Source organism: Pseudophryne corroboree, chromosome 6 (genome assembly GCF_028390025.1).
Source record: "Pseudophryne corroboree isolate aPseCor3 chromosome 6, aPseCor3.hap2, whole genome shotgun sequence".
NCBI lineage: Eukaryota > Metazoa > Chordata > Amphibia > Anura > Myobatrachidae > Pseudophryne > Pseudophryne corroboree.
Genome location: NC_086449.1, coordinates 490,062,000 through 490,071,435, shown reverse-complemented (window position 1 = coordinate 490,071,435; position 9,436 = coordinate 490,062,000). Strand labels below are relative to the sequence as shown.

General features: G+C 37.5%; 1 pseudogene; it reads left to right on the top strand.

Moving 5' to 3' along the window:
- The first annotated feature begins 8,311 nt into the window (after positions 1 to 8,311).
- On the top strand, positions 8,312 to 8,429 carry LOC134937409 (5S ribosomal RNA; annotated as a pseudogene).
- Positions 8,430 to 9,436: the final 1,007 nt, after the last annotated feature.

Here is a 9,436-nt window from a genome sequence, read left to right as displayed (position 1 = left end):
TTAATCTATGGTTAGCTCTTATTAACCGTGGCCACTAGCTTTCTCATGCACCCCTGTGTGGACTTTATTATCCTGAACCTGTCTCAGCTGTTCCTTAGCAATCATCTTTGAGCCAGTGCAATAGGTGACTAGTGTGCCTTTAAAAGCCATAAAGTCTGTGGCAGGTACACATTAAATCTAGCAGGCAGATGATGTGTGTAACAGCAGTGAAGTAGTCAGGTTTTAAGACTCTGTGATAGTGTAGGACCTGCATGAAGGTGGGGTACCTTGAAAATCGGTATGCAGGCTTCCGTGCATTGGCCAATCCACCAACTAAACCCCCATCATTTATTTATTGAATTGTTGAGGATAAGTGAGTTTACTTTGGTGAGTGCTGGGTTCTTTGTTTGTATATATATATTTAGATATAAAATAAACAGTGTATATGAATCGCAACTAATGTGTCAAAGCAACACTGTAGTTCATTGACGATACACGTAAATGTATTGTACAGTATGAGCGTCCAAGTCCAGTAACGGCATACACCAAAACCAATGAGAAGGGATCACTGCTTACAGTACATTTACAAATGAGCTTGTGCATCTATCATGAGGCATCATGTTCAAGTGGTGGAGTGTGCTGCTTCCCATGCTTAGAGTCCTGGGTTTGAATCCCAAAGTGCATGTTTATTTTTTCATGACACTTTATTAATTTATTTCTTTTAATCTATAGTAATATACCTTCACATTCAATAGAAGTGTGCACACAGGTTTTACATATATCAGGACAAAGCTGCAGGAGCATTTCAATATGCTATCTAAAATAGCGGCAACAAGGTCCTGTAGACATATCAATAAATATAATTAGTGAATACAGATGCAACTAACTGTTCGAGCAATACTGTAATTCATTGATGTTAGAGAATCTGTGCTGTACTGTATGAGAAGGGATCACTGCTAACTTTTACACAAAAGTTTGTATCTCTATCAAAGCAACTGCACTTCTTATCAGCTCTTAATTTACATACTGTATAGTACTGTGTTGTCAATTTATTGTAATCTGACCTCCCTGTTTGTAAAATCAGTAGGCTCCCAGGGGAAGGGGAAGGGGAAGAAGGAAAGGGAAGGGTGGGGGGGAGGTGGTAGCTAAACACTGTGTTCTGCAGAAATTATTCATTCACCCAAAAAAATGAACCAGTAAATCAATCAATTAAAATAGTGTATACAGACGCAAGTGAACATGTAAAACAAAGGTTCTTAGGACGTTAGGGTGTGTGAGTTCATAATTGCCATGGAATGAGTGATTAATATAAATTGTGCATACAGATGCAATTTATGTTAGACTATAGAACGTGTTACAAACTATGGTCCATTGACGTTAGGTATAGGTGCTGTATTGTACAGTATGAGGGGATCACTGCTTACAGTACATTTACACGTGAGCTTGTGTATCTATCATGAGGCATCATGTCCGAGTGGTGAAGTATGCTGCTTCCCATGGTTAGAGTGCCGGGTTTGATTCCCAAAGTGCGAATGCATGTTTATTTTTTCCTGACACTTTTTTTTTAATCTATAGTAATATACCTTCACAATCAATAGAAATGTGCACACAGGATTTACATAATTCAGGGTAAATCTGCAGGAGCATCTCATTCCACTATCTAGAACAGCGGCAATGGGGTCCCATAGACATATCAAAAAATATTAATACTGTAGTGTATACAGATGCAACTACTGTAACTGTTCGAACAATACTGTAGTTCATTGATGTTAGACAATATGTGCTGTACTGTATTAGAAGGGATCACTGCTAACATTTACACAAGAGCTTGTGTCTCTATCAAAGTGACTGCACTTCTTATCAGCTCTTCATTTACATACTGAAAAGTACTGTGTTGTCAATTTATTGTAACCTGACCTCCCTTCCTAGTCTGTGAAATCATCAGGCTTCCAGGGGAAGGGGATGGGGGAAGGGGGAATGGGGTTGGGGGAGGTGATGTCTAAATACTGCATCCTGTGGTAGAGAACACATCCTGTTTATCAGCAAGCTTCTTACTGTACTGTACAGTATCTCAATGTCTGCTAATACCTGGAAGTGTGAGGTGCAAATGTTTTATTAGTAATACAGTAGGTACTGTACAAAGAAACATAGATTTTGATGGAAGATACTGTAAGAACCACTTGGACCTTCTAGTCTGCAGTTAAATAGACAAAAGATTTTGTACAAGGTTACTCTAAATTGCATTTGGAATTTAATGCATACAGTAGAGATCTGTCCACATTGTACTGTACTGTACATACAGTATTTCCTTTATCCTGTTATGTACAGTATGACACGGCTTGAAATCTCATAGACTATAAGATTTACAGTACAGTAGCCATGCTTTGTGATTTTTCTTAAGTTGCTTCTTTAATATGGTACTTTATTCATATTCTGCTGCATTATGGCAAACATAATTGTTGGATGTACAGTAGGCTGGTCTGTAAATATACTATACAGCAAATCAGTTTCCAAAGAAACACTCTTCAATACTGTACATCAGAGATGGGAAACCTGTAGGTCCTCCAGCTGTTGTTGAACTACACATCCCAGCATGCCCTGCAACAGTTTTAGCATGGCTAAATAGCAAAACTGTTGTAAGGCATGCTGGCATGTATAGTTCAACAACAGCTGGTGGACCAAAGGTTCCCTATCCCTGCTGTATATTGTGAAGTAAAATAAATAAATAGATCAGTAAAGAAAATGCTCCATGTACAGTACTGTACAGGACTGTACGGTAATGTACCTGTACATGTCATTTTTACATTATTTTCCACAGGAAATCTGTATTAGAGGTATACTGTATACAGTAAATGTACAGTAAATTATTTTTTTATTACAAGCACACAAATGCATCCCAGATGTATGTATGTACTGTACAGTACAGCAGACAGCTTATAGTGACAGGACTGATTTACCCCCACCCGCAGTGTATTTTAGATAGTGTAATGAGACGCTCCTGCAGCATTGCCCTGATTCATGTAAAACCTGTGTGCATGTAGTATTTCTATTGAATGTAAAGGTACAGTATAGTATATTACAATAGAAAAAAGAATTAATAAAGTGTCAGAAATAAAAAGGCATGCGCACGCTTCATGACAGATACACAAGCTCATGTCTATAAGTAAGCAGTGATCCCTTGCCATTGGTTTTAGATTATGCCCTAATGGATACAGGACTTGGCTACTCACATACAGTACTGTATTGTATCCATAACTTCAATGGACCAAACTTTAGCTTAAACATGTTGTTTTGTGTCTGTATATACTATTTTAATTACTCATTCTACGGGACCTCAGTGCTGCTGTGCAATTTAACTAGGGGATTAAGGCACTCCTTCCGCATTGCCCTGATTCTTGCAAAACCAATGTCGTTGCTTGCTCCATAGCTGAGGGCTTCCAAAACTCGCAGAGTCACGGGCGGCAGTCATGTCAATCGAGTCTGGCCTCCTACAGTATTGTATGTGTACTGTACGGTGCATTGAGCTCGTTTATCCCAATAGCCGCTGTGTCATTTAGATACACTCCTGCAGCTTTGCCCTGCTTTATGTAAAACTTGTGTGCATACTTCTATTGAATGTGAAGGTATATTACAATAGATACAAAAATAAAAAATTAATAACGTGTCATGAAAAAATTAACATGCATTCACACTTTGGGAATCGAACCCGGGACTCTAAGCATGGGAAGCCGCACACTTCACCACTCGGACATGTTGCCACATGACTGATACATAAGCCCTTTGGTTTTGATTATGCTGTAATGGCTATGGGAATTGGATGTTCACATATCCCTAACATCAATAGACCATACCTGTAACATGTTCGTTTGTGTATGTACACACTACTATTTTTATTTGTTGATTTGTCTGCGTGACTTGGACGCTCACATATTCTCAAGGATGCTCACATATTCCTAATGTCAATGGACTATACTGTGGCTTTATCATATTCGTTTGTATCTGTATATACTGTACTATTTGTGTCTGTATATACTGTACTAAATACAGTACTATATACTGTATCTGACATACTGTAGCATACTGTAGCGTAATGAGACAATCCGGTAAAGTAGTTCTTATGCTGTATTGTATTGTAATGGAGACCATGAGCAATGGTGATTTTAAAATGCGGCATCTGGTGGATGATCGCAGGTATTACACTCAAAGGTAACGCCAAATGCTCTGTGTGCCTCCCTATGACTAGGCAAGCCTCCTTGCACCCAGGCACACTGCGTATGCCTGATTGTGACTAACACCTCAGCCAGCAAAGATAACGGAGGCTCCATCTGTACATTATGTACCATTGATAACAGTTGGCTAGATTTCACAGTAGTAAAATATTGTACAGAATTTCAAATCCAAAAAGCAGATTTTGTTTTATGTGGTTTGAACATGTTATTTATGGATCAGTAAGGGGACAATACACTGTGTAGTCCTTTCATTGCTTTTGAATCTGCAAGTGTTATAAATCATGGGCTTCAGTTATTACAATTTTTTTATGTTCTTTTGTAAAAAAAACAAAAAACACATTGTTGTCCATTGTTATTTTACAGTATATCATAGTTAAGAGACCCATCCTAACATGTGCTCTATATTAACAGGTGTATACGTAATTAGATTGTATAATGGCGGTGTGCATTGTAGCACTAAATAGTTGCTCGATGTATACTATATCACAGTAGGCTCTGAATTATTGGAAATTATTTTTTCCTATTAGTGTCTGCATGAACTGATTCATAAATCCTTTTTTATATACTTTTTAACCTTGACTTTTAGCAATGCCCTAGTTGTGAAGCTGTGTCCTTGGATATTGCAATAGAAATATAACTATTTTATAATGTTTAGTGTTGTATTTTAGGAAACAGTTAATCATTTATTTATTGTTTGTAAAACCACCTTAACAGTGTCTTGTTAGCTAATGCACATTATAGGAGAAAGTATGATATACTTGTGCAATATTAAACAGAATAAAAAGCAACTGATAAAGAGATCTGAAAACATTAATGCATTTCCTGTTTTGGTTCAAAATGTTTATGTTCCACTAGGGGATAGCCATTTCAATGAGATTTATTCATTTTAATTTCCCTGCATTACAGTGTATTATATATTTGGATCTTCTGTGGAGGCTGTTCACAGCACACATGATAAAACTAGTATTTATGTATTTAAATGTTTGTACAAATATATTATTCAGTAACATCTCCAAGGTATGGATGCGTATAGAGTATACATATTTAGCAAATATAAGGTTTGTCACGATAATATAATACAAAGCAGTGGCTTTATATAGAGGAAAGAACCCATGCATTGCACAATCATTTGAACACAGAGTACTACAAAAGGCCAAGATGCATTAATATCTCCATTCCATTCAGGCCACTATTTGTTGGCTTCCACTTACTGTATGCAACAGCCGTTCTAATTAGCATATTTATGAGACCAGTGGCTAAAATAGCAATTAGTGCTACAATTGATAAATCTGTCCTATCGTTTTTCTCCAAAATAAGGATATCACACTGCTTATGCACACCATTCTAAGTATGTAGCGATAGAGAAGCATATTTCTATTCTGGCAAGCTTTCTGCCTACACATTCACCTGCTTAGCATCTTATCCTTTTCAGTACTGACTACCAGAATAAATTATTAAAGTAAAAATCTTAAGTATTAAAATCCACTTTATATGATAGCGCTGCTCTGAGCATTTTTTATATATATATATAACTGTATGGCTGAGCAGCTCTTTAACTATCCACCACAAATATGGCCCTTTTACAGCACAGGCACAATGATGTGTTCCAGTCAATAATTCTGCTGAAATTGAAGTACAATCCATCCAAGTACTGAAATAAGATAGTAAAACCACTAGCCATTCTTACCTTATATTACTACTGCAGCTCTTCACCAGAGCATACCCTGTGTCTACAAAGAGCATAAGCCATCCCCATAGCCCCAGGTAAATGGGCAAAAATCTTAAAATTCAAAAATGAAACTAATTCTGTAATTTGACTACAAACTTGCATGACTGGTTCTTTATTAGTAACTTTACTGCCAGTCAGTGAAAATTACGCATATTTGCCTGTCTCGAAGAAAAGTCTGGTAAAAATATGATACCCCTTTTATACTACTAAACCAGGCCCTTTACTAAACTATCCCTCACCACACCAGTCAATTGGGGTTTGAATATTTTAATGACCTCTTGTTTTACAATTGTAAGAGGTGAGCCCCACTGTGCCTCCTCTTCCAAAGAAGGGTCTACTGTACATCACTCCTCAGGATCCTCAGCTTGACATGCTCCAGGTCATCTCTTGACTCTTGGCATCCCCTTACAGTGGCATGAGGCCAGAGTCTACACTTAAGCAGAGAACATGGTAAGCTTCTTTACCAAATGAGCTTCTCACTGACTCAAGGCCTTCTACTCTTCAGGTCTTGACTCGCAGTTCACCTTGACAGCAAAGGGGCAAGTGTCAGGTATTTTTTGTGGAGTCCCCTTGCCACCAGGACATCACATTTTATTTTATTTTTTACATATCTTACTTCTTGTTATCTTTTTCCTTGTCATCTTCTACTTTTTTGTATATTTCAGAGCTCTCTTCTTTCTTTGGGAGGTATTTACTCCTCCCTAACTGCTGATGGACTCATCCTTTCCAGGCTTACTTCAGCTCTGACATCACCTCCATCCTGGAGATCTCCAGAGTCATGAGCTGGGAGCCTCTGTACACAATCCCTGACTGCCTTTCACTGTAGATACAACCTTTACTTCTTGCTACATGTAAGATACACATAATTATTGGTAAAGAATTGTGAGTACCAAATTATTTCCGAATGCTTTCAGTAAAAAAAAACTTCTAGTGTTAATTGAAAAAATCATTATCATGGTCCCAGTAGTAATAAAATCATTATCTTGACCCATATTAGTAATAAAAAACATTATCATGGTCCTCATTTTATCATTAATCATGGCCTAATTTTTTTTATTAACTATAATGGAATCCCATATTTATATTTTAATATTGTTTGCACATGTTTCATTAAATTCTGTGACACAAGTAATCTAGTTGCAATTCATGACACCCACAGTGAATGCTACTGTCCTGCAGCTATTGCAGAGATGCTATCCTATGCATCTCTGCAATTGCACTGCTCCCTGTTCTCTGTCTGCAAGAGCAGCTTTCATCACTATTAATGGCACTTACACTTACCCCATGTGAGTTGCAGGAGACATGACTGAAGATTATGGGGTATATTCGTGAAGCAGAGAAAACAGTGGAGAAACAGATCAGTAGAGAAGTTGCCCATGGCAACCAATCAGCATATCCCTTACATTTTATAGAATGTACTTAATAAATGCTTCCTTCAAAGCTGATTGGTGGCCAAGGGCTAATTCTCTGCTAGTCCTTTTCTCCCCTTTTTTCACTGCTTCATGAATAGAATAGACCCACATGTGCACTGTTTATACGCATGACTCAGAATAGGCAATAACGCCCAACACACACATGGAATGTTTTCTTATGAAATGCAGTAAGCCCTTCCAGAGGTTGCAGAGAATTGACCAAGAAAAACCTGGACAGGTTTGATCCCGGTGATACCTTGAGGGTATGGCGGTCACAACATTTGCTCATTGTGCCCTACATTATTTCTATTGTTTTTGATCCTCGAACACCCAGGGGGGAGGTTATATGGAACCTTTTAAGGCTTTCTCAGTTTTTGATGATATACGGTGCATATCTGCACATACATCGCTACAATGCTTAGCCCCTTTTGGAATTTTTCCTTTGTGTTTATTTGAGTTAACTTGGCTTTCTATTATTTTTACACATATATGGTAACATTAACTTTTGCTAATAGGGATAACTGCATAGTCATCTCTATATATATGGTGGTTCCATGTCATTAATATTTTGACTGTTCAGTCACATGTGTTTGAAAAATTATTTTGTACACTCAGGACATCCAAGAATTTATTTCTATTCATTTATTGGCAAAAGGATTTTCTGGATCATTGTATTCATTATCAGGTTGCTTTTAAAAGCATATACAGTATATGTGCTTGCGGCTATATACCTACCATTGGATCAAATGTACTCAATTATATATGATATTTCCTTCTTGTTTGTGGACTTTCACCAGTGATCCGGAGGAGTAACATGGGTATATGACATACCAAACCGCTATATCACCTCCACCTAACATTGGCAGCAGATCCACCTTTTTGTTCCTTCCTACTTTTATCTATGTTATTCTCCTCCAAGTAATCTCTCATCAGTGATCCAGGGAGTGGTTGCATCCTTAACCTTCTACTATCATACCACACTGAAGATGCCCAATACCGTCCAATCTTGGAAGCTAAGCAGTGTTGGGCTGGTTAGTACTTGGATGGGAGACCACCTGGGAATACCAAGTTTAGTAGAATTATTCATTCAGTTTTAGACTAACACTGACAGCAGAATCACTGTGCATGACTTCTTTCTAAACTAATTATCTTGGTTCACTTTTATTCTCTCTGCAATTTATAACTGGTGATGTTGTGATAACACATGTGACCTCTCCGTGAGTCTGTCTGTATAGACCACAGGGTCTTTATTTAAAATATCAGTCTGCAGGTACAGCGGCTTAGGTCCTCATGGTTCAATTTAAGAATTGATTGAGGTAATTGCATCAATACTATTGCATTTTTAGACATAAGTCTTTTACACTGAATGTTGTTTGTCTTCAATTTTGGAAACCTCTATTTTAATTGTATCTATTAAAGTGTATGTTTTAAATTCTTTATCATAACCTGATCATTCTATATCTATTCCAAGAGTGCACCCACAGAAGAGTCTTGCTTCTTCTATACGTTGTTCAAGATGTGTATGGGTCAGAATTGCTTGGAAGTGCTTTTTTATTATTATTATTATTATTATTATTATTATTATTACCAAATTGTGGGCACTTCAGCCACTTTTTCTAAATTTTCCAAACTAAGTAAACAAAACCTCTTCTTTAATGGAGGCCAGAGATGGTGTAACATATCTTAAACAAGCAGCTAATATAAATCAACTGCAAAAGTACAATAAATATATTAAACTGCAGTTCAAGATGTTACATTAAAGGATTCACAATTGTACCTTCAAATTGACACAGAAAGACACAATAGTCCTAAGCTTAGCAATAGGCCAACTAAAGAGCTGCAATTTATGAATAATAGTCCAATAGTACATAGGCCCGTGCCCCCCTGTTCATTCTGGCATATTTTTTTTTAAAGGGAGTGCAGCAGTAGGCAGAAGCTGAGCTCCGGGTCCTCTAATCAGTCTCCCAAGTCCCATGGGCTTAGGTCTCTCCCTGTCTGCACAATCTCATGATGGGAGGATGGGACAGTCTGCAAACTTGTTGCCACTTTACAAGTGTTCTCAAAGATTACACTTGTATAGTGGGAAG